Genomic DNA, 24,717 nt, shown 5'->3' with positions numbered 1-24,717 from the left:
CCCTCTGGTGGGGCCATCATCATTACCCCTAACAGCCTCCATATATTCGTGTTCAGCTGTCTCCCCTTCACAAACCCAGTTTGGTCCTCGTGGACCACCCCCGGGACACATTCCTCCATTCTCATTGCCATTACCTTGGCCAGGATCTTGGCATCTACATTTAGGAGGGAAATAGGTCTATAGGACCCGCATTATAGCGGGTCCTTTTCCTTCTTTAAGAGAAGCGATATCGTTGCTTCAGACATAGTCGGGGGCAGTTGTTCCCTTTCCTTTGCCTCATTAAAGGTCCTCGTCAATACCGGGGCAAGCAAGTCCACATATTTTCTATAGAATTCGACTGGGAATCCATCCAGTCCCGGGGCCTTTCCCGCCTGCATGCTCCTAATTCCTTTCACCACTTCTTCTACCTCGATCTGTGCTCCCAGTCCCACCCTTTCCTGCTCTTCCACCTTGGGAAATTCCAGCCGATCCAAGAAGCCCATCAGTCTCTCCCTCCCATCCGGGGGTTGAGCTTCATATAATTTTTTATAAAATGTCTTGAACACTCCATTCACTCTCTCCGCTCCCCGCTCCATCTCTCCTTCCTCATCCCTCACTCCCCCTATTTCCCTCGCTGCTCCCCTTTTCCTCAATTGGTGTGCCAGCACAACCTTTCTCCCCATATTTGTACTGTACACCCTGTGCCTTCCTCCATTGTGCCTCTGCAGTGCCCGTAGTCAGCAAGTCAAATTCTACATGTAGCCTTTGCCTTTCCCTGTACAGTCCCTCCTCCGGTGCTTCCGCATATTGTCTGTCCACCCTCAAAAGTTCTTGCAGCAACCGCTCCCGTTCCTTACACTCCTGCTTCCCTTTATGTGCCCTTATTGATATCAGCTCCCCTCTAACCACCGCCTTCAACGCCTCCCAGACCACTCCCACCTGGACCTCCCCATTATCATTGAGTTCCAAGTACTTTTCAATGCACCCCCTCACCCTTAGGCACACCCCCTCATCTGCCATTAGTCCCATGTCCATTCTCCAGGGTGGGCGCCCTCCTGTTTCCTCCCCTATCTCCAAGTCTACCCAGTGTGGAGCGTGATCCGAAATGGCTATAGCCGTATACTCCGTTCCCCTCACCTTCGGGATCAACGCCCTTCCCAGCACAAAAAAGTCTATTCGCGAGTAGACTTTATGGACATAGGAGAAAAACGAGAACTCCTTACTCCTAGGTCTGCTAAATCTCCACGGGTCTACACCTCCCATCTGCTCCATAAAATCTTTAAGTACCTTGGCTGCTGCCGGCCTCCTTCCAGTCCTGGACTTCGACCTATCCAGCCCTGGTTCCAACACCGTATTAAAATCTCCCCCCATTATCAACTTTCCCATCTCTAGGTCCGGAATGCGTCCTAGCATCCGCCTCATAAAATTGGCATCATCCCAGTTCGGGGCATATACGTTTACCAAAACCACCGTCTCCCCCTGTAGTTTGCCACTCACCATCACGTATCTGCCCCCGTTATCCGCCACTATAGTCTTTGCCTCGAACATTACCCGCTTCCCCACTAATATAGCCACCCCCCTGTTTTTCGCATCTAGCCCCGAATGGAACACCTGCCCCACCCATCCTTTGCGTAGCCTAACCTGGTCTATCAGTTTCAGGTGCGTTTCCTGTAACATAACCACATCTGCCTTAAGTTTCTTAAGGTGTGCGAGTACCCATGCCCTCTTTATCGGCCCGTTCAGCCCTCTCACGTTCCACGTGATCAGCCGGGTTGGGGGGCTTCCTACCCCCCCCCTTGTCGATTAGCCATCACCTTTTTCCAGCTCCTCACCCGGTTCCCACGCAGCTGTATCTCCCCCAGGCGGTGCCCCCCCGCCCATCCCCTCCCATACCAGCTCCCCCCTCTCCCCAGCAGCAGCAACCCAGTAATTCCCCCCTCCCACCCCCCCCGCTAGATCCCCCGCTAGCGTAATTACTCCCCCCATGTTGCTCCCAGAAGTCAGCAAACTCTGGCCGACCTCGGCTTCCCCCCGTGACCTCGGCTCGCACCGTGCGACGCCCCCTCCTTCCTGCTTCTCTATTCCCGCCATGATTATCATAGCGCGGGAACCAAGCCCGCGCTTCTCCCTTGGCCCCGCCCCCAATGGCCAACGCCCCATCTCCTCCACCTCCCCTCCTCCCCCCATCACCACCTGTGGGAGAGAGAAAAGTTACCACATCGCAGGATTAGTACATAAAACTCCTCTTTCCCCCCTTTTTAGCCCCCCTCTTTGCCCCCCACATTCGCCCCACCACTCTGTTCAAACGTTCTTTTTAATAACCCGCTCATTCCAGTTTTTCTTCCACAATAAAAGTCCACGCTTCATCCGCCGTCTCAAAGTAGTGGTGCCTACTTCCGGGTGCGGCTATGCAGAGCTAGGTCGCATATTCGGCAGCTCCTGCTTGGAACGGACTTTTGGGCTCTTTTACAGGGCCCCCACGGCATTTGTTTGACATTTCCCGGTGTGGGAAGAAGGCTGCAATATTCCCCCGACAGTGTCCCCCAGGAAGGGTATGTCTCTTGGTTGCCAGACACACGCAGAAACAGTAAAAGATTTGGCTGCAACTGCAGGATAAACAGGGCCTCTTCCAGCATGCAGGCGGGGGAAGGGCAAGCTTAAAGCTGCAAGCTGACCTGAGGGCCTGTATCAAAAGTGAATTCTAGCAGCAGAGGGAACAACTGTGAAAAGACCTCATCAAGGCCACTGAAGGGACTTCCGGTTGCGGTGATGCCTAGCTAGCCGCACGCTTCGGCGGCTCCAGCTCCGACGGACCTTCGGGCTCTTTTAAGAGCCCCAACGGGGAATTTTTCGACGACGCAACCCGGTGTGGGGCGTGTGAGAAGGGAGTCCCCCCCAAACGAAGGAGGAAAAAACCGGCGGCGGCAGCTGCAGCGCGAGGAATCGTCGACCAAAGGGTCAGAAAGAGAGAAGTACAAGATGGCGGCGGAGAAAGCGCAGGCGACATGGGGGCCTGAGCATGAAATTGTGAGACGGTGCGTGGAGCTGCTGAAGAGGGAGGTGCTGACCCCGTTGCTACAGGCAATTGAGGGGCTCAAGGAGACATTAAAGACCCAGGAGACAGAGCTCCGTGTGGTGGAGCAGAAGGTGACAGATATTGAGGACGAGATCCTGGGCCTGGCGGTTAAGACACAGACGCACGAGGCACTTCATAAAAAGTGTACTGAAAGGATCGAAGCCCTAGAAAATGGAGCGCGAAGGAAGAACCTTCGGATACTGGGTCTCCCTGAGGGTGTGGAAGGAGTGGACTGTGGAGCGTACGCAAGTACGATGCTGAGCTCACTGATGGGTGCTGAGGCCCCTACGGGCCCCTTGGAGGTGGAGTGGGCAAATCGGATTCCGGCGAGAAGACCAAAAGCGGGAGAACCACCCAGGGCGATAATCGTGCGATTTTACCGCCTTAAGGATAGAGAAGAGGTCCTGAGATGGGCTAAAAAGGTGCGGAGTAGCAGATGGGAGAATGCAGTGGTACGGGTATACCAGGATTGGAGTGCGGAGGTGGCGAGAAGGAGGGCGAGCTTCAACCGAGCCAAAGAGGTGTTGCATAAAAGGAAGGTGAAGTTCGGGATGCTGCAGCCGGCAAGACTATGGGTCACGTATCAGGAGAGACACCATTATTTCGAGACGGCGGAGGAAGCATGGACCTTCATCAAAGAAGAGAAATTGGATCGGAACTGAGGGACTGATGCTGCAGGAAATGTTATTGTTAATGTTACGGTGGAAGTTAATTGAGAAGTAAACAGGGAAGGGGGGAGACATTGGGGAAATGTGGGCGCCGGTGAGGGGGGAAAGACGGGACATAGTTGGAGAATGGGGAAGGGGAGGGGGAGGGGAAAGGGAGCTGCGCCATAAGAGGCGGGTCAGGTAAAGGGATGTTCCCGCACCATAAAGAATAAGGCGGGAAGACAGGCGCAAGGCGGATGGGAGTTCCCCACATGGGGGGGGTCGAGGAGTGAGCAGGAGTAGCCGGGGTCAGTTGAAGTCAGCTGACTTACGGAAGTAATATGGGGGGAGCAATCATGCTAGAAAGAGATCTAGCGGGGAGGGGGGGGAGGGAGGGGGAGGGGGGGGGGAACAACTGGGTTGCTGCTGCGGAAATCCAAAAGGAAATGGCTAAAGAGTGGGTGGGCGGGGATGGTGTGCGACGCTGGGGGAGCGAGCGGGAGCGCGGAGGCGGGATATGGGACTGGCCTAGAGAAGGTAATGGCTAGTCGACACGGGAGGGGGGCAGGTAGCCCCCTAGTGAGGCTGATCACGTGGAACGTGAGAGGCCTGAACGGACCGATAAAAAGGGCCAGAGTGCTCGCGCATTTGAAAGGACTAAGGGCAGACGTGGTTATGCTCCAAGAGACGCACCTAAAGGTGGCGGACCAAGTTAGGCTAAGGAAAGGATGGGTGGGACAGGTGTTCCACTCAGGACTGGACGCAAAGAATAGAGGGGTGGCCATTTTGGTGGGGAAACAGGTCGCATTTGAAGCAAAGAACATCGTAGCAGATAGCGGAGGTAGATATGTAATGGTGAGTGGCAGGCTGGAGGGAATGGAGGTCATGTTGGTTAACGTGTATGCCCCAAACTGGGACGATGCGGGATTTATGAGACGGATGCTGGGGCGTATACCGGACCTGGAGGTAGGAAACTTGATTTTAGGAGGGGACTTTAATACGGTGCTGGACCCGGGGCTAGATAGATCCAGCTCAAGGACCGGAAGAAGGCCGGCAGCGGCCAAGGTACTTAAGGGGTTTATGGACCAAATGGGGGGAGTGGATCCATGGCGATTTCTTAGACCTAGGGCTAGGGAGTTTTCCTTCTTCTCCCATGTCCATAAAGTGTACTCCCGGATAGATTTTTTTGTTTTGGGAAGGTCGTTGATCTCTAGGGTGGAAGAAGCTGAGTACTCAGCCATAGCGGTTTCGGATCATGCCCCACATTGGGTGGACCTGGAATTAGGAGAGGAAAGGGAGCAGAGAACACTCTGGCGATTAGATGTGGGACTGATGGCGGATGAGGGAGTGTGTGCAAGAGTGCGGGGGTGTATTGAGAGATATCTGGAGGTCAATGGCGACGGCGAGGTCCCTGTGGGAGTGGTATGGGAAGCACTAAAAGTGGTGGTCAGAGGAGAGCTGATCTCCATTGGGGCCCACAAAAGGAAAACAGAGGCCAAGGAAAGGGAAAGATTACTGGGGGAGATTTTAAGGGTGGATAGGGAATTTGCAGAGACCCCGGAGGAGGAATTGTACAGGGAGAGGAGACGACTCCAGACGGAATTTGACCTTCTGACCACCAGAAAGGCGGAGGTACTGTGGAGGAAGGCACAGGGGAGGAGGTATGAATATGGGGAAAAGGCGAGTCGCCTGTTGGCTCATCAATTGCGAAAGAGGGCAGCAGCGAGGGAGATAGGAGGAATTAGAGACGAAAGGGGAGACACGGTGCGAAGGGCAGGAAAGATAAATGAGGTGTTCAAGACCTTCTATGAGGAACTGTATAGGTCTCAACCCCCAGAGGGAGAGGAGGGGATGCGGCAGTTCCTGGACCAATTGAGGTTCCCGAAAGTGGAGGAGCGGGGGGTGGTAGGCCTGGGGGCACCAATTGGGGTGGACGAGGTTATTAAGGGACTGGGAAGCATGCAAGCAGGGAAGGCCCCAGGACCAGACGGGTTCCCGGTGGAGTATTACAGAAAATATGTGGACTTGTTGGCCCCGTTGATGGTGAGGACGTTCAATGAGGCCAGGAAAGGGGGGACTCTACCCCCGACGATGTCGGAGGCGACGATATCGTTAATTTTGAAGAGGGATAAAGATCCGTTGCAGTGCGGGTCCTATAGACCCATTTCATTGTTGAACGTGGACGCCAAATTGTTGGCAAAGGTACTGGCATCGAGGATAGAGGACTGTGTCCCGGGGGTGGTGCACGAAGACCAGACAGGGTTCGTAAAAGGGAGACAACTGAATGTTAACGTGCGACGACTATTAGGGGTGATAATGATGCCCCCAGTGGAGGGGGAGGCAGAGATAGTGGCGGCAATGGACGCAGAGAAGGCATTTGATAGGGTGGAGTAGGAGTATTTATGGGAAGTGTTAAGGAGATTTGGGTTTGGGAACGGGTTTATTAGCTGGGTTAGACTTCTTTATGGGGCTCCAACGGCAAGCGTAGTTACAGGTCGACATAGATCGGAGTATTTCCGACTATATAGGGGAACAAGACAGGGATGCCCGCTGTCTCCATTGTTGTTCGCGTTGGCAATTGAACCTCTGGCCATGGCGTTGAGAGACTCCAGGAAATGGAGAGGGGTGATTAGAGGGGGAGAAGAACACCGAGTCTCGTTATATGCGGATGACCTATTGTTATACGTGTCGGACCCAGCGGGGGGAATGATAGAGGTTATGCGAATTTTGAGGGGGTTCGGGGATTTCTCGGGGTATAGGCTAAACATGGGGAAGAGTGAATTATTTGTGATACATCCAGGGGACCAGAGTAGAGAGATAGAAGGCTTGCCTCTAAGGAAAGTGGAAAGAAACTTCCGATACCTGGGGATTCAGATCGCTAGGAGCTGGGGAACCTTGCACAGACTTAATCTGACACGGTTGGTAGAACAAATGGAGGAGGGCTTCAAGAGGTGGGACATGCAGCCTCTATCGCTGGCGGGCAGGGTGCAAGCAATTAAGATGATGGTCCTCCCGAGGTTCTTATTTGTATTTCAATGTCTCCCTATACTAATCACTAAGACCTTTTTTAATAAAATAGACAGGAGCATCACGAGCTTCGTGTGGGCAGGGAAAGTTCTGAGAGTAAGGAGGGGGTTCCTTCAGCGTAGTAGGGACAGAGGAGGATTGGCACTACCGAACTTGGGCGATTACTATTGGGCCGCCAATGTGGCAATGATACGTAAATGGATGATGGAGGGTGAGGGAGCGGCATGGGAAAGACTGGAGAGAAAGTCCTGTAAAGGGACGAGTTCAGAGGCGCTGGTGACGGCGCCGCTACCGATCTCACCTAAAAAGTTTACCACGAACCCGGTGGTGGCGGCAACATTGAATATCTGGGGACAGTGGATGCGACAGCGAGGGGTGCGGGGAGCCCTGGTGGGGTCCCCAATCAGGAACAACCATAGGTTCGCCCCAGGAAGAATGGATGGAGGATTTCAGAGCTGGTTCCAGTTGGGAATTAGGAGGGTGGGAGATTTATTTATAGATGGGACTTTTGCGAGCTTGGGAGCATTGGAGGAAAAGTATAATTTGCCCCGGGGAAATTTCTTGAGATATATGCAGGTGAGGGCATTTACTAGGCAACAGGTGAGGGAATTTCCGTTGCTCCCGACACAGGGGATACAGGACAGGGTGCTTTCAGGGGTGTGGGTCGGAGAGGGCAAGGTGTCAGAGATTTACCGAGAGATGAGGGAAGAGGGGGAGGAGTCGGTGGGCGAACTAAAAGGAAAGTGGGAAGAAGAACTAGGGGAGGAGATAGAGGAGGGTATGTGGGCTGATGCCCTAAGCAGGGTAAATTCCTCTTCCTCATGTGCCAGGCTTAGCCTGATTCAATTTAAGGTGCTACATAGAGCACACATAACGGGAGCAAGATTGAGCAGGTTCTTTGGAGTGGAGGAAAAATGTGGGAGGTGTGGCGGGAGCCCGGCAGACCACGCACATATGTTTTGGGCATGCCCGGCACTGGAAGGGTATTGGAAGGGAGTGACGGGAGTGATTTCGCGGGTGGTGAAGGCCCGGGTGAAACCAGGCTGGGGGTTAGCTCTATTTGGAGTTGCGGAAGAGCCGGGAGTGCAGGAGGCGAAAGAGGCCGACGTTGTGGCCTTTGCGTCCCTAGTAGCCCGGCGCAGGATCCTACTCATGTGGAAGGAGGCGAAACCCCCCGGACTGGAGGCCTGGGTAAATGATATGGCGGGGTTCATTAAACTGGAGCAGATAAAGTTTGCCCTGAGAGGATCGGCTCAAGGGTTCACCAGGCGGTGGCAGCCATTTCTCGACTACCTAGGGGAACGTTAGAGGGAAGACAGATGACCAGTAGCAGCAACCCAGGGGGAGGGGGGGGGGCGGTTTAGTTTAGGTCAAAGATAAAGGGGTTTTGTTACTTGTGTATTGTTTAAAATTTCTGTATTGTTATTGTTGCGTTTGCTTTGTAAGAGGGGAAAAATTGTTGTTTGGGAAAAAAATTTCAATAAAACATTTATTAAAAAAAAAGTAGTGGTGCCTCCCTCGATATGTGACCCACAGTCTTGCCGGTTGCAGCATTCCAAATTTTATCTTCTTTTTATGAAGCACCGCTTTGGCCCGATTAAAGCTCGCCCTCCTTCTCGCCACCTCCGCACTCCAGTCTTGATAAACGCGGATCACCGCGTTCTCCCATTTACTGCTCCGAGTTTTCTTTGCCCATCTAAGGACCATTTCTCTATCCTTAAAACGGAGGAATCTCACCACTATGGCTCTGGGAATTTCTCCTGCTCTCGGTCCTCACGCCATCACTCGGTATGCTCCCTCCACCTCCAACGGACCCGCCGGGGCCTCTGCTCCCATTAACGAGTGCAGCATCGTGCTCACATATGCCCCGACGTCCGCTCCCTCCACACCTTCAGGAAGACCAAGAATCCTCAGGTTGTTCCTCCTTGCGTTGTTCTCCAGTGCCTCCAACCTTTCCACACATCGTTTCTGATGTGCCCCATGCGTCTCCGTCTTCACCACCAGGCCCTGTATGTCGTCCTCATTCTCGGCTGCCTTTGCCTTCACGACCCGAAGCTCCCGCTCCTGGGTCTTTTGTTCCTCCTTTAGCCCTTCGATCGCCTGTAGTATCGGGGCCAACAGCTCTTTCTTCATTTCCTTTTTGAGCTCTTCCACACAGCATTTCAAGAACTCTTGTTGTTCAGGGCCCCATGTTAAACTGCCACCTTCCGACGCCATCTTGGTTTTTGCTTGCCTTCCTTGCCGCTGTTCTAAAGGATCCACTGCAATCCGGCCACTTTCTCCTCCTTTTTCCATCCGTATCCAGGGGGGATTCCCTTCTGGTTTACCGCACAGTGTTTTTAGCCGTCAAAATTGCCGTTGGGGCTCCTATCAAGAGCCCAAAAGTCCGTTTCACCGGGAGCTGCCGAAACGTGCGCCTCAGCTGGTCATCGCCGCTCCCGGAAGTCCATTATTGTTTATTGTTGATGGATGTAAATGTGGGAGAAAATGTGAAAATGGAGGAGAATTAAAAAAAATTTTTTTTTAAAAAACACTTCCCTTGGAACAACATGAAGTGTCTGCTGCTTTCCAGATCCCTTCCTTTCAACTCACTTTTCAATTCGACTGCTTTGCATTATTCTCAACTCCAGAGAGAACAGACTCATCCGACAGAACCTCTCCTCCAAGGACAACTGCCTGATCTCAGGAATCAATCCAGTGAAACTTAGCTCCTCACTGGCATTGAGCAAATAGAGAGAAGAAAGAGCAGAAAGGGGAAAAGCGCTAGAGACACAGATAGGGAGAATGTAAGAGTGAAGGAGACTGAGCCAAATACAGAAACAAAGAGAGACAGAATGGGGTAGACATTAAAAGCAGCAGATACATTTCAACATTCCATATGATTGCTAACTTAGATTAACAGACAGAAAGAAGGAAAAAATACTTAGATTTAAACAGTGCCAGCAGAGAGTCAGGAAAAAGAGAGGGGCTGGGGAGGAAAGAACAAATGATCTTATGATGGGATTGATAAATGGAGTGATTAAATGACAAAGAGGATGATGGTACCGGGCAATATTGTAATAATGAGAGAAGAAAAAAAACTAATAGACCAAGAAAAGAACCAAAAGACAGGTCCGAATTTAAAATTATACCAGACGAACCACTATCAACATCTAATGTCTGAAAGATTGAATGATGGTTACGATCTGAAATTGTTGAAATGAATGTGCCTGATCAACAGATGAGTTCTCTGACCTACCATTCAGCTTCATTGGAACAGTGCAGGACATCCAGGGTACAGAGGTCAGACTAGGAGTGGAGCAGAGAATTCAAATGAATGCTCAGAATCACATTCATGGACTGAATGGTGATGTTCCACAAAGCAGTCACAAAATCTGAATTTAGTTTCAGAATAATGCAAAGCAGTCGAATTGAAAAGTGAGTTGAAAGGAAGGGATCTGGAAAGCAGTAGACATTTCATGTTGTTCCAAGGGAAGTGAGGTCTGGTTGTGTCGATAAGTTCATAAGATATAGGAGCAGAATTAGGCCATTTGGCCAATCGAATCTGCTCCGCCATTCAATCATGTCTGATATTATCCTGGCCGTAATTCCACTGTCCTAAACTGTGCGGAGATCACATAGTGAGCAGCAAGTGAACATAACTAAATTGCAAGAAGTACAAGTATGTCCCGCGTCATCTGGAAAGTGTATTTTGGGATTTGAAATCCCTCTCTGGGCTGGAAACTCATGTGTATATCTCACTGTAAAAAGATTGTTCACCAGTTGAAAGTGGAAAAGAGTTCACTCGGTCATGCCATTTACTGACTTGGCCACGCAGTCACACTGGAGAGAGACCACTCAGATACATAATGTGTATGAGAGGGATTTACTCGGTTTCCCTACTCATTAACACTCCAGCTTTAAAGGTTCGAAAGGCTCTGATCCACAATTGCTGAATTCTTATTGGCATGACAGAGTTTAAATATTCGGTGTATGGGGGAAATTCACTTGTTCACCCCACCTGCTGAGGCGCCAGTGAGTACATATCGAACTATTGGGGTTTATTCTGCAGTTAATTACACTGAGGACAGGACTATGCTTCCTGAGAAATTGGTTGATGCATCAATTAGTTTAATCATTTTACATGTTAACCCTATAGCTGCGATCATAATCAGACATGAAATACAATTTTCGTCAAACAATATCACCTTTCAATGGCGGGGGTGGTACCCAGCATTCCTGGCGAAAGAGAATATGCCCTATCATCAAAAGCAGATGTGTGCACATGCGCAGCGGATGTTGGTGAATAGAGCATGCGCCGTGCGTGTTCAGCCTGATCATGCGCAGTTTGGGTGCTGGAGCTGCAGGGACGCGGCGGAGTGGATGCACAGGCTTCAGAAACACCCAGTGGAGGAGGCCTCGAACCCAGAACAAGAAGCTCCCCGTCCCCAATTTGCACCGACCCCGGTGGTAATTGCAGAACCTCTGTAACTGGGGAGATGGGGATAATTCCAGTGGATCAGAGACCCAGGCCAACGGCCTGGGGACAGGGGCTCAAATCCCACCCTGGAGTTGGGGAAGTTTAAATTAAATTAATAAAGGGGGAGGAATCCGGAACATCAATCCACTTTCAGTAGGAATGACCATTACAGCTATCATCAATTGTAAACTGATGGGAACCTGCTGTCCTTCCCTAGTCTGGCCTACATGAGATTCAGACTCTCAACAGCCCTCTGACAAGGACAATAAGGGGTCAGAAACAAATCCAATGAAACCCACATCCCATAAAATAACAAAGGAAAAATTGATGGACTTGGGTTAATGACAGTCATCTTCCTCGGGGGGCAGGACATGTGCAGGGTCATCACTGTCCCTGTGCGGTGGCACAGTGGTTAGCACCGCAGTCTCACAGCACTGGGAACACGGGTTTGATTCCGACTTTGGGTGACTGCGGGGAGTTTGCACCTTCTCCCATTGTCTGTGTGTCAGGCTTGCCTCCTGGTGCTCTGGTTTAGTCCCACAGTCCAAAGGTGTGCAGGTTCGGTGGATTGGCATCCCTCAGTTGCCCCTTCATGTCTGAAGGTCCGGTGGTGTTATGGGAATAGCGTGAGGGAGTGGGTCCTGTCGGGTGTTCTTTCGGAGGGTCAATACAGACTCTGGGCTGAATGGCCTCCTGCACTGTAGGGTTTCTATGAAATATATATGTAAATGTTCTGAATTGCTATCCTGGACTGACAGCAATGGATTTTGGAACTCCTTTTATAGGGTGTAACACCGCTAACTCAAACCAAAAATTTTTTTTTCTCTGTTGAATTTTTAACCTTCGACATTGTGTTCACAGGATGTTGGAAAAGCAGGAGATGAAGGCAGGAAACTCAAACCAAACATCACATCAGGATCTGACGCGATTGCCTAAATTATTGTAATCTGAATATCATTTAATCTTGAACATGGAAGGAGAAAGCAATGGAGAGAAACCGTCCACGTGTTCTGTGTGTGGACGAGGATTCAGCCGATCATCTGGCCTCTTGAGACATAAATGCAAACATGCTGGGGAGAAACCATGGAAATGTGGGGACTGTGGGAAGAGGTACAGATACCCGTCTGAGCTGAAAACTCATCAACACAATCACAATGGAGAGAGACCGTTCACCTGCTCCGACTGTGGGAAGGGATTCACCACCTCATCCATCTTGCTGACACACCAGCGAGTTCACACTGGGGAGAGACCATTCACCTGCACCAAGTGTGGGAAGGGGTTCATCTGTTCATCCCACCTATTGAAACACCAATGGGTTCACACTGGGGAGAGACCGTTTAGCTGCCAGGAGTGTGGGAAAGGATTTACAACTCATCCATCCTGCTGACACACCAACGGGTTCACACTGGAGAGAAACCATTCACATGCTCCGAGTGTGGGAAGGGATTCCCTACCTCGTCTATCCTGCTGAAACACCAGCGAGTTCACACAGGGGAGAGGCCATTCACCTGTTCGGATTGTGGAAAGGGATTCACTGATTCATCCGACCTGCTGAAACATCAGCGAATTCATAACGGAGAGAGGCCATTCATCTGCTCTGTGTGTGGGAAGGGATTTACTCAGTCAAAGACCCTGCGAAAACACCAGCGAGGTCACACCGGGGAGAGACCGTTCACCTGCTCTGAGTGTGGGAAAGGATTCACTCAGTCATTCATCTTGTTGAAACACCAGCGTGTTCACACTGGGGAGAGGCCATTCATCTGCTCCAGTTGTGGGAAGGGATTTACTGATTCATCCACCCTGCTGAGACATCAGCGAGTTCACACTGGGGAAAGGCCATTCACTTGCTCCAAGTGTGGGAAAAGATTCACACAGTCATCCAACCTGCAGAAACACCAGCGAGTTCACACTGGGGAGAGGCCATTCACTTGCTCCAAATGTGGGATGGGATTCACTCAGTCATCTCACCTGCTGAAACACCAGCGGGTTCACCAGTGACTGCAGTGATTGGATTTTGCTGTTAATCACATCCAGGACCAAATCATTTTTATTGGCATCTGTTTCTGCTGAGGTTAATAGACCCCAGCACAGTTGTAGGACATGTTATGGATAAAAGTTTTAAAAAACAACTTTGTGTTGAGCAGTTTCGTGAATGTTTTTACTGTTTCTAACACAAATGAGTTCCTTTTGAATGCTCTCCCCCTCCCCAGTCTCCTCCATCTTCATCACTAACAACAAGTGTGAGGGGCTCTTGGAGCTTCTTTGTAACTAATATTGTGACAATCCGATCTGCTGCCTCTGCTGCTTCCCTCCCTCCTACTAGACCACCGGGACAAACTGACTCTTAATTTCCCCCTTGTCTGAGTCCTGAACTCCCATCTTCCTCCATCCAGCCCCCACACACACAGCAGTGAGTTCATACTGCAGAGAGAGGGTTTAAATGCTGAGACTGTGACAGGAGCTGTAAAACCCACATTCATTGATGATTCACCAGTGCAGTCACTCTGGTTCCACTCTATTCATCTGCTCTCAGTGCAGGAAGAGGTTCAGCCGATTGTCCATCCTGCAGCAGCACCAGTGAGTTCACACCGGGGAGAGGTCATTCAGTCCAAAGATGTGCGGGTGAGGTGGATTGGACATGCTAAATTGCCTTAGTGTCCAAAAAGGTTAAGTGGGGTTACTGGGTTAAGTGGGGTTAGTGGGTTACGGGGATAGGATGGAGGTGTGGGCTTGGGTAGGGTGCTGTTTCCAAGGGCCGGTGCCTCCAATTGGCCGAATGGCCTCCTTAGCACTGTAAATTCTATGATTCTATGACCTGCTCCATGTGTGGGGAGGGATTCACTGAGTCATTCAACCTGTTAACACACCAGCGGGTTAATACTGTCGGAAGCTATTTTAAATGTGTTTTAAAATTTCTCTGGAGCAGATGTCCTATCAGCATGTTCACACTGACCATTCAGGATCTCACTGTGGGTTCAGGTGATCATGTGGACTCAGTGTCCGCCAGCGCACTCATACTGGGCAGAGACTGTGCATCTATTCCATGTGTGGGAAGAGATTCACTCAGTCATCCCACCTCAACACACACCCACTTGTCCACACTTTTCAAAGTTCTGACTGTGAGCAGATTTAAAATCAATCGGATCTGCTGACAAACAAACACATTCACACGAGTAAGAGGCTGTTCACCCGCTCTGTGTGTGGCAAGAGATTCACTTGGTCATCTCACCCACTGAGTCACCAGTGAATTCACGGTGATTACAGGTATTGGATTCTGCTGTTATTGCTGCTGTTAATCACATCCAGGACTGAACCATGTTCATTCTGACAGTTGCAGTTTGTTTCTGCTGATAATAATTCCAGTAACTGGAATGAAGTTTAATATTCTGGATAAATGTCAAATAAATCAGCTTTGTTTAAACCTGTTGTATATTTTTGTGTTTCCCATCTGAGCATTTAACATCACCTGTCTGGAGCTCAGAAAGGACAATCTGGGGGAGGCTCATACGGCAGCAACTGAACTTCAGGCTCACAATTTACTGACAGTCAGACCCATGCAGAAACTCTGGCTGTATTTCTTCAGAAGCTACTTCTCAGCTCGTTTCAGCTCACCTTCCAAACAAAAACTCAATTCAACTGTTTTTCTGCAAAATGCCTGGTACCGTAGCTCCTCCCATTAATTACATCATCTTACCAAGATGAAACTTAGTTAACTCCACAGGGAACCCCCTTAATACAAATAAAACTCCATTCGCTCAAACCTTTTACAATGCCATAATTACACCTCTGGCTGCCAAAATCTTTCAAACCAGGATTCTTTAAAAAAACCACTGCAGCAGTCATACACACACTAACCCAGGCTTTAACCCTGACTGCACCAAATACCTATAATACAATATATCTGAAATCCCTCCATTCATCACAAGGCTCATTTTCCCAAATGTTTAGTTGACGTACAGAAATCCTATAGTTCTCACTGGGACAGGCACCTATCAATATGTTTTGAAAAAGAAACTGCTGGTTTATGTTTTCATAGTGGCTGCAAAAGCTTGGAACACAGTTAATGAAAAGGATACTAAGTGACACACAGCCTTAAACTAATACAGAAATTACAAAGTTATCTCATAAAATTTATAACAAGTGTGCATAAAATCAGTGCATAAAGGTGTCAGTGTGTAAATGTTGAGAGAGCAAAATATATTATAAAATACAGCATGACATATTCAAATAAAACATATTTGTAAGTAATATGTGTTAAACTGACGAAAGAACTATGAAAACTGATTGGAGAACTTAAATTCTTTAAGTTCACAAACCAAAGGTGGTTAGATAGTGTGACAGAAAGTGACTGCTTCTTTCCAGAAACTGCAAGTTAAAGGTTAAACTAATTTAAGATAAAAGGCTGAAGGTTTGAAATCTCAGTTTTCTTCACACAACCTCACAGTTTTCTTCACTCAAACTGATGTATAACTGTTAATTTTCAATGGCAGGAGAGTTTAATGGTTCCAGACCTTTGCTCACCGAACCTTTATGGGATTCACAGCAATTGCCCTGTAATTAAACCATTAAAGTGTAACTTTGTCCTGGCCTCAGGCCATGGGATGTATTTCACTTGTCCAGTTTGGCAGGAAGAATAGAAAAAACAATATTCTTGTGATCTTATGAGACAAAATCCAATCTTCACACTGAGGATACCCTCCATTGTCACGTGTGACACTATCACTGTGCTAAATGGGGTAGATTCAGAACACATCTCGATAAAAACAGGGTATCCAAGAAATAAAAATGAAATGAAATGAAAATCGCTTATTGTCACAAGTAGGCTTCAAATGAAGTTACTGTGAAAAGCCCCTAGTCGCCGTAACTTCATTTGAAGCCTACTTGTGACAATAAGCGATTTTCATTTCATTTCATTTTCAGAGGTGCTGTGGCCATCAGCAGCCTAATACTCAATTACAATCAAACCTCATAGAACATTACAGCACAGTACAGGCCCTTCGGCCCTCGATGTTGCGCCGACCTGTGAAACCACTCTAAAGCCCAACTACACTATTCCCTTATCGTCCATATGTCTATCCAATGACCATTTGAATGCCCTTAGTGTTGGCGAGTCCACTACTGTTGCAGGCAGGACATTCCACACCGTTACTACTCTCTGAGTAAAGAACCTACCTCTGACATCTGTCCTAATATCTATCTCCCCTCAATTTAAAGCTATGTCCTCTTGTGCTAGACATCACCATCTGAGGACAAAGGCTCTCACTGTCCGCCCTATCTAATCCTCTGATCATCTTGTATGCCTCAATTAAGTCACCTCTTAACCTTCTTCTCTCTAACGAAAACAGCTTCAAGTCCCTCAGCCTTCCCTTATAAGATCTTCCCTCCATACCAGGCAACATTTTGGTAAATCTCCTCTGCACCCTTTCCAATGCTTCCACATCCTTCCTATAATGCGGCGACCAGAATTGTACGCAATACAATAAAGGCATGCTGTTAGGTAATTTGGACATTCTGAATTCTCCCTCAGGCACCGGAATGTGACGGCTAGGGACTGTTCACAGTAACTTCATTGCAGTGTTAATATAAACCTACTTGTGACAATAAAGATTATTAAAATTAAGAAGACTTGGGATTTTCCTTAATCCTGCTGGCCAATGACTTTTTGTGACCCCTTTTAGCCCTCCAGACTCCTTGCTTAAGTTTCTTTCTACTTTCCTTGTACTCCACACTTGCTTTGTGTGTTCCCAGCAGTAGAGTGAGGGATTATGCCGGCCTATAGCAAATGTTGTCCCCTTGTTCAAGAAGGGGTGTCGAGACAACCCCGGTAACTAAAGACCAATTACCTAACAGCATGCCTTCCTATAATGCGGCCGCACCAGAGTTCTGTTAAGCTGCAACATGACCTCATGGCTCCGAAACTCAATCCCTCTACCAATAAAAGCTAACACACCGTACGCCTTCTTAACAACTCTCTCAACCTGGGTGGAAACTTTCAGGGATCTATGTACATGGACACCGAGATCTCTCTGCTCATCCACACTACCAAGAATCTTCCCATTAGCCCAGTACTCTGTCTTCCTGTTATTCCTTCCAAAATGAATCACCTCACACTTTTCTGCATTAAACTCCATTTGCCACCTCTCAGCCCAGCGCTGCAGCTTATCTATGTCTCTCTGTAATTTCTAACATCCTTCCGCACTGTCCACAACTCCACTGACTTTAGTGTCATCTGCAAATTTACTCACCCATCCTTCTACGCCCTCCTCCAGGTCATTTATAAAAATGACAAACAGAAGTGGCCCCAAAACAGATCCTTGTGGTACACCACTAGTAACTGGACTCCAGTCTGAACATTTCCCGTCAACCACCACCCTTTGTCTTCTTCCAGCTAGCCAATTTCTGATCCAAACTGCTAAATCACCCTGAATCCCATGCCTCCGTATTTTCTGCAGTAGCCTACCGTGGGGAACCTTATCAAACGCTTTACTGAAATCCATATACACCACATCAACTGCTTTACCCTCATCCACCTGTTTGGTCACCTTCTCAAAGAACTCAATAAGGTTTGTGAGGCACGGCCTACCCTTCACAAAACCATGTTGACTATCTCTAATCAAATTATTCCTTTCCAGATGATTATACATCCTATCTCTTATAAACCTTTCCAAGACTTTGCCCACAACAGAAGTAAGGCTCACTGGTCTATAGTTACCGGGGTTGTCTCGACACCCCTTCTTGAACAAGGGGACAACATTTGCTATAGGCCGGCATAATCCCTCACTCTACTGCTGGGAACACACAAAGCAAGTGTGGAGTACAAGGAAAGTAGAAAGAAACTTAAGCAAGGAGTCTGGAGGGCTAAAAGGGGTCACAAAAAGTAATTGGCCAGCAGGATTAAGGAAAATCCCAAGTCTTCTTAATTTTAATAATCTTTATTGTCACAAGTAGGTTTATATTAACGTCAATGGTAGGGAAATTATTGGAGGGGATTCTTTGAGACACAATTTACTCCCACTTGGAAATAAGTGGACATATTAGTGAGAGGCATCATGGTTTTGTGAAGCGGAGGTCGTGTCTCACGAACTTGATCGAGTTTTCGAGGCAGTGACAAAGATGATTGATGAGGGTAGGGCAGTGGATGTTGTCTACATGGACCTCAGTAAGGGCTTTGACAAGGTAGGTCCCTCATGGCAGACTGTTACAGAAGATGAAGTCGCACAGGATCAGAGGTGAGCTGACAAGATGGATACAGAAATGGCCGGTACAGGAATTGAACCCGTGCTGCTGGCCTTGTTCTACATTACAAACCAGCTGTCTAGCCCACTGAGCTAAACCGGCCCTAATCTTTTATTGTCACAAGTATGATGTTATTGTGAAAAGCCCCTCGTCGCCAGAGTCCGGCGCCTTTTCGGGTAAGTCGGTTCGGGAATTGAACCCACGCTGCTGGCCTTGTTCTGCATTACAAACCTGCTGTCTAGTCCACTGAGCTAGACCAGCTCATAAACCCTGGTGTCCTGGCAAATATTTATCCCTCAATCAACATCGGCAAAATCCGATCATCTGCTCATTGCCACATTGCTGTGTGTGGCATCTTGCTTTGTTGAAATTGGCTGCTGCATTTCCGACAACAGTGACCACACTTCAGAAGCTCTTTGGGACATGTTGTGGTAATGAAAGGCACTACAGAAGTGAAAGTTTTAAATTGAAGATTAATTTTTTCTGATCCTAAATTTATTTCAGCGATCCCCAACTTCCCATTTAATAAATTTGCTTTGGTTCGGACAAGAATTGTTTTTTTAAATTTAGAGTACCCAATTCATTTTTTCCAATTAAGGGCAATTTAGCGTGGCCAATCCACCTACGTTGCACATCTTTGGGTTGTGGGGGTGAAAACCAAGCAAACACGGGGAGAATGTGCAAACTCCACATGGACAGTGACCCAGAGCCGGGATCGAACCTGGGACCTCGGCACAGTGAGGCAGTGCTAACCACTGTGCCACGGTGCTGCCTTCGGATAAGAATTTTAACCAATTAAAGAAAAGGCAGAATTCTCTGGATAGTCAATTTTAAAAGTTTATTAAAAGAAAAAGTTTACTGAACAACTTGAAGACAGTGGCATTTGCAACTTCAAGGCGGTGGAGCGTAACACTCTCTGGCTTCATCTTTGACAGTAATTTCCTTGGAACTCGGCCTCGAGTCTTAAGTACTTGGCCAGCAAGGAAGACTTTCGGAACATCGACCTTTCTCCCCAAAGTGACCATTACCTCATGGCAGAGTTGGGCCTGTTGTAACATGACCATTGGTCAATAGTTTAATTTACTTGAATCTCCAATTCCTGACACCACCTTAGACAGGAATACAATTGAACTGTTTCATACAGTTCCTTTATCTGATTCTGTACAATTCCGTTTTCATACAGTTTCAAATGTTGAGGCTAATCAGGGCTGGAAGGAGACACCAATAGGCTATTAAGTTGGATGATAAGCCATGATCATAATGAATGGCAGAGCAGGTGCGAAGGGCCAAATGGTCTCATCCTGCTCCTATTTTCTATATTTCTATGTAATCCCTTCCCACACTGAGAGCAGGTGAATGGTCTCTTCCCGGTGTGAATTCACTCGTGTTTCCACAGGGTGGATAACTGAGTGAATCCCTTCTCACACTCGGAGCAGATGAATGGCCTCTCCCCAGTGACATTGCATCGATGAATCTCCAGCTCAGATGGGAATCTGTATTCCTTCCCACAGTCCCCACACTTCCACGGTTTCTCCATGTTTTGGGTCTCATCACGTCTCTCCAGCTTGGACAATTAGTGGAAGCCTTTCTAAACACAGAACATGTGCACTGTCTCTCCTCACTGTGAATGGTGTGTGATGTTGTTTCAGGCTGTGTATCTGGTTGAAGCTCTTTCCACAACCAGTTCACTGGAACACTCTCACTCGGGTGTGTGTTGTGTGGGTCTCAGTGCTTTTCCAGTCACGCTCACGTTTAAAATCTTTTGAAGCCGACAGATTGGACAAACATTTCTCCTTCTCGCCAATGATATTCAGAGCCCAATGATATTCAGGTCAGAAGGAATCGAGTGAGTTTGTCACATCGAGACGTGATGTTTGAGATTTCTGTCTATAATTCCTCCTCTTCCAATATCCTTTAAAAACAATTTACAAAAGTCATCAGTGAGCACAGGATAGAAATTCAGAACAGACAATTCTCGTTCCTATGGAACATTATTTCCTCTCTCGTTCTCCAAAAGCTGTAAATCTCCATCCCACACAATCTCCCTCCATTCTCACTCTGCTGTATCTAATATTCACCCTCCCAATTCTCCTGAAGGTGCTGATTCATGTTGATTGACAGATCCAAGCTCAGCTCACTGCTTCCTGACCAGGACACAGAGATTAGAATGGGAGCAAGGGTAGGCCATTCGTCCCACCGAGTCTGCTCCACTATTCAATGCGATCCTTGGCCGATCTACCTCAGCACCATTTTTCCACATGATCCCCATATCTCTTAATATCTTCAATATCTAGAAACATATCAATATTTGTCTTGAACATACCTGATGACTGAGGCTCCACATTTCTCTGGGGTAGAGAATTCCAAAGCTTCACCACATCCTCGAGTGAAGAAATCCCTCCTCATCTCAGCTTTCACTCTATTTTCCTACCTGTTCCCCATAACCCTTAACTCCATTGTCAATAAAATATCTGTCAAACTTGTGCTTCAATATATTCAATGACCCCCAGGTACAACTGGTCCCTGTGGAAGAGAAATCCAAAGACTCACAACCCTTTGAGAAAGAGATGACTGGAAATCCATAACGTAGCTACAGTCTTTTATTACAAGATGAGAAATAATAATATTTACTTTATTACAGAACGGTAAATAATATATCTAATCTGTACCACGTAACAACACTAGACATTTCTCTGTCCATTATTAATTTAATTGCCCTGAAATGTCAGACATCTCCTGGGGAACCCACCCCTTTAATTGTGAACATTAGGAAAGAGACAAGCCGTTTTTGAAATAAATTTAGAGCAACCAATTGTTTTTTTTGTAATTAAGGTGCAATTTAGCGTGGCCAATCCACCTACCTTGCACATCTTTGGGTGGCGGAGGTGACACCCACGCAGACACGGAAGAATGTGCAAACTCCACACGGACTGTGACCTGGGGCCGGGATCTAACCCGGGCCCTTAGCGCCACGAGGCAGCAGTGCTAAGCACTGTGCCATCCTTTTAGTCAGTCAAATAAATGCATCAACCTGTTAAGGAGATCGGTGGGAGTAGTTGGAAACACTTTGTGGAGCCGCAAATCATGTAATTTTTTTTCCCCCAATAAAGGGGCAATTTACCATGGTTCCAGGTTGGGCTCAAATCATCAATGAGAACTCTGATCTCTGGCACGGAAGGAAACCCTGGCAGGTGGGTGGGGAGGATTCACAAACACCCGCTGGAGACCCCAAACCCCCAATAAAACCCATTGATTTTATTGTCAGTCTGCAGACAGGAGCTGGAGAACTGAATCCAGGCAGAGGAGAGGGAGGGAGAAAACTGGGAGTGGAGGAAAGAAATGGTGCAGATGGTGAGATGGGTTTGGATTTCAGCCCAGGGAGGGGGGAAGAGTGTGTGGGACGGGGATTTACAGCTTTGGGGGAACAAGAGAGGAAAAAATGTTCCAGAGGAACGAGAATTGTCTCTTCAAAATTTCTATCCTATGCTGGACTGACAGTGATGACGTTTGTAAATTCCTTTTATAGATTGAGCAAGGAAACTAAAACGAAACAATCTCTGAAAGAGATTCCATCAGGACCTGAATATTATCAGCTTTTCAATGTGGAATGAGAAACAATTGTTCTATCTAAAAAAAATATTTAAAACATCAATGTGGCAGGAAAAGCATCGAGACGCACACACACGTGAGTGAGTGTGTTCCAGTGAACATATTGTGAAAAGAGCTTTAACCAGTTACACAGCCTGACAAAACATCACACCATTCACAGTGAGGAGAAACCACACACGTGTTGTGTGTGTGGATGGGACAACTGATCATCCAACCTGGACAGACACAAGGACAACTGCACCATGGAGAAACCGTGGAAATGTCGGGACTGTGTGACGGGATTCAAATGCCCATCCACGCTAGAAGCTCACCGACGCAGTCACACTGGGGAGAGGCCATTCACCTGCTGTGTGTTGCAAGGGATTCAACGAGTTATCCAGTCTCTAGTCACACCAGCTCATTCACACTCAGGAGAAGCCATTCAGCTGCACTTTCTGTGGGAAGAGCTTCAGGCAGTCAGGCACCCTCATTACACACCGCCGGGTTCACACAGGGGAGGCCGTTCACCTGCTCCTTGTGTGGGAAGGGATTCACAAAATCATCCAACTTGCTGACGCACAAGCAAATTCACACTGGGGAGAGGCCGTTCGCCTGCTCCGCGTGTGGAAAAGGATTTACTGATTCATCCTGCCTCCTGTCACACCAACGAACTCACACTGAGGAGACCATTCAGCTGCACATACTGTGGAAAGAGGTTCAGGAGTTCATCACACCTCATTTCACACCAACGTGTTCATACCGGAGAGAGACCATTCACCTGTCCTGAGTGTGGGAAGGGATTCACAAAGTCATCTAACCTGCTGACACACCAGCGAGTTCACACTGGAGAGAGACCATTCACCTGCTCCGAGTGTGGGAAGAGTTTCATTGATTTGTCCAACCTTTTGGCGCACCAACAAATTCACAAGTGATTGTAGAGATTGGATTCTTCTCTTAATCACATCCAGCACTGAAAGATGCTCATTGTGACAGTTCATATTTGTTTCTGCTGTTTTAATACTCTCAGTAACTGGGCTGGTTGTGTTCCTGGGGCTGCAGTTCCGCTGTCTGTGACCTTCCCTATAATTCAGGAACTTTCATCAGAAATGGGTTTAGATAAACTTTTACTTCACTTGTAAAATTGAACTTTGACGCATTTATAATCCAAGATTTGTAAGATTATACTGATGAACATCTCCAATTAGAAAGTGCTGATTGATCATTGCTGACAATTCTTACTGGTTTGTACATTACACACAGCGACACCTCCATTATCCAGCAGGAAGGAGGAGAATGGGAATTGGTGGAGAATCGAGAGTCTCCAAATGCCGCCTGGTACAGAAACCCCCGAGGACAGGAATGGAGACACGTTCAATTCAAGTACTGGACTGTAAGAAATCACCGTCTAATAATCTTATGAAATCTTCAGAACGTTATTGAATATTATTGAAATAGCTCTCTCTCTCTCACTCTCCAGAAGAGCTTGTCATTTGAGGAGTGGTTGAGGACTCTGGCTGTGTACTCATTGGAGTTTAGAAGGATGAAGCGGGATCGTATTGAAACTTATAGGATACTGAGAGGCCTCGGTAGAGTGGAGGGGGAGAGGATGTTTCCACTGGTAGGAAAAACTAGAACGTGAGGGCACAGCCTCAGACTGAAGGGATGATCCTTCGAGATGAGGAAGACTTCCTTCAGCCAGAGGGTGGTGAATCTGTGGAACTCTTTGTCACAAAAGGCTGTGGAGGCCAAATCCCTGAGTCTCTTTAAGACAGAGATTGCTAGGTTCTTGGTTAATAAGGGGATCAGGGGTTATGGGGAGAAGGCAGGAGAATGGGGCAGACTCGACAGGCCAAATGGTCTAATTCTGCTCCTACCTCTTATGGTCTGATGAAGACAGATTCCAGAGTAGCTTGCTGGCCGACAAACACAGGATAGGTCTGTATTCTAAGGACATGTCTCTCGCACGGACCGTGAAAAAGTCATTTCTAACCTGAATATAATTGGATCTCATGACCCATAGTAAACCAACTATCTGTGGTTTGACTCTGTAAAGGTTAAAACTGGCTTTCGCAAGGAAAAATACCACTTTGCCAGGAAGATGAGCTTCAGCCCAACACCAACACATTGGCTTCTGCCAGTTAAAAATTCAGAGGAGACGGCCGCCACCAGCTACAGAGACCAGCTCTCACTCTGCAGCATCTGTCTGTCTGTCCTCTGGGACTGGTAAACCATTCTCACACCCTGAGCTTCAAGACTCTCTTTCTGAAAGGGCTCCAGCCATGAGTCTGTAGCACGTTGAGCATTTATAACATTATAACGATGCCCTGGAATGAGTTGCTTCACCATTCCCACAATGGCGGCCATCAGCAATTAATATTAGTCGACTGACTCCCCCACCACCATCATCTACGATCCTCACCCTGACCCCGTGAAGGGTGAGCTCCAGGTTTTCCCAGGCTTTGCAGCAGAGTGTGAACCAGTCACCACTGATGATCCCGAGGTCCAGGTTTTCCCAGGCTTTGCAGCAGAGCGTGAACCAGTCACCGCTGATGATCCTGAGGTCCAGGTTTTCCCAGGCTTTGCAGCAGAGCGTGAACCAATCACCGCTGATGATCTTGAGGTCCAGGTTTTCCCAGGCTTTGCAGCAGAGTGTGAACCAGTCACCGCTGATGATCCTGAGCTCCAGGTTTTCCCAGGCTTTGCAG

The 24,717-nt window shown here is 48.0% G+C and overlaps 1 protein-coding gene and 1 long non-coding RNA gene across 2 annotated transcripts in view; one reads left to right on the top strand and one right to left on the bottom strand.

Moving 5' to 3' along the window:
• The window catches only part of LOC140421495 (uncharacterized), a 395,230-nt gene that overhangs the window by 214,565 nt on the left and 155,948 nt on the right, over positions 1 to 24,717 (bottom strand). The gene's annotated exons all lie outside the window — the stretch shown is intronic.
• On the top strand, positions 10,996 to 14,609 carry LOC140418935 (uncharacterized). Its single transcript, XR_011945429.1, has 2 exons — positions 10,996 to 11,178; positions 12,050 to 14,609. It is a non-coding gene; the product is annotated as an uncharacterized lncRNA (long non-coding RNA).

The sequence above is a fragment of the Scyliorhinus torazame genome, chromosome 5, assembly GCF_047496885.1.
Source record: "Scyliorhinus torazame isolate Kashiwa2021f chromosome 5, sScyTor2.1, whole genome shotgun sequence".
NCBI lineage: Eukaryota > Metazoa > Chordata > Chondrichthyes > Carcharhiniformes > Scyliorhinidae > Scyliorhinus > Scyliorhinus torazame.
This window is presented reverse-complemented; position numbering and strand designations above follow the sequence as displayed.